Below are 1,319 nucleotides of genomic sequence, written 5' to 3' on the forward strand. Positions count from 1 at the left end.
CCCGAGACAGACCAAGGGGATGGCGATTGAAAAACCAGCATTTCAGCTCGAGGCTCAATGTGTGAGCAACACCAGCAACGGCATGAACAAGATTAATGACGATCTTCAGCGAAGCAAAAAAGCTTGGGCGGTATAGCGGATTGTTCGAAAACTTCTGGAAAAAGAACTTACATGGAAAAAGTCCCTGGTAGTTGCCATGTGATATCCATGAATAAAATCGCACTGAAACCACCTCACTCAACATGGTCCACCATAAGCGCGACTTTGCAAATGTTTCGGAAAAAAATGGATTTGTAGACGCGCGTCTCGACCCTCGATACGACGCTACGACGTCGACTGTTCCTCTAACTCGACGTTTCGTAACTGCGGCTCTGGTTCGGCGTTCTTCTGTTCAAGTTGTCGCTGGACAGGTAAGTAAAGTGTTGCCACGGTTTGCGGGCTTGCACCTGGTCTGCAATCGTCGAGCTTTTACGATTGGATTCTACATACAAAGCGTCTACATAAAGTCCGTGCAGTCGAACTTGAGGATTAATGGGTAGAAACCGGAGGATAGGGCGCCCGCTTGCATTTTTCTAAATTAATGATCTGGAAACACCCTGTACGGTATGCAGAGTTGCCGCTGTGTATTTTCCCCAGCAGGAATTAATACAAGTCTACTTAGCTCAAATGGTGAGTTTAAGCAGGGCTATTAGCCTGCCAAATGGCCATAAGTACTTTGAACACCTTTGCTTACCAACAACGTTGCAATTGCATCCTCTGCTAGTATCTTCGAGAAATCGCCCGGTTCAACAGGTTGAGAGTTTAGAGCAAACAGCACATTCCAAGGTCTGGAAGATCGGGGCCCAAAACTGCTGATTCTAGAAAGAAGAAGTCTCTACTTAGTAAAATTCTTCATCAAAGTTTAACGGAAATGTTACTCAATTGTAACTGTATTTTCATTTGAAAAAGTGTAGAACGCTCTAAATCTATTTGCCAGAACGTCGTTGGGCCCAAGCTCAGGGGCGGAGTCAGCTTTAAATTAAGGGGGGGGGGTTATGTGGAAAAAATACAGTCTTCTGTTGTTTATGAACTTAGAAAAATGATCGTCGTTTCGTGCAAGGGTGGCGCAAGATTACGGCAAAATTTCATGTTTTCCGTCCCGTTTTGCATGTTTCTCGGATGCAAAATGAGCCAGAACGCTCATTTTTACATCATTCCAGAGATAACTAAAAAAATAAAATAACCTCTTTATTCGAAGTTTCTCAAGAACCATTCGAGCCACAGAATTCGTTTTGGCATCGTTGGATAGAGAATTGAAAAGCCCATTCAGTCGTAACAAC

The 1,319-nt window shown here is 43.9% G+C and overlaps 1 protein-coding gene across 1 annotated transcript in view; it reads right to left on the reverse strand.

Moving 5' to 3' along the window:
• Positions 1-407, reverse strand: part of LOC109538961 — a gene marked incomplete in the record, with an annotated part of 31,776 nt that extends 31,369 nt beyond the window's left edge. Inside the window, 1 exon segment of the mRNA XM_048661942.1 lies at positions 172-407.
• Between the last annotated feature and the right edge of the window lie 912 nt (positions 408-1,319).

The sequence above is a fragment of the Dendroctonus ponderosae genome, unplaced genomic scaffold (genome assembly GCF_020466585.1).
Source record: "Dendroctonus ponderosae isolate FM_Combo_2020 unplaced genomic scaffold, Dpon_F_20191213v2 Dpon_F_20191213_10, whole genome shotgun sequence".
Lineage (NCBI taxonomy): Eukaryota > Metazoa > Arthropoda > Insecta > Coleoptera > Curculionidae > Dendroctonus > Dendroctonus ponderosae.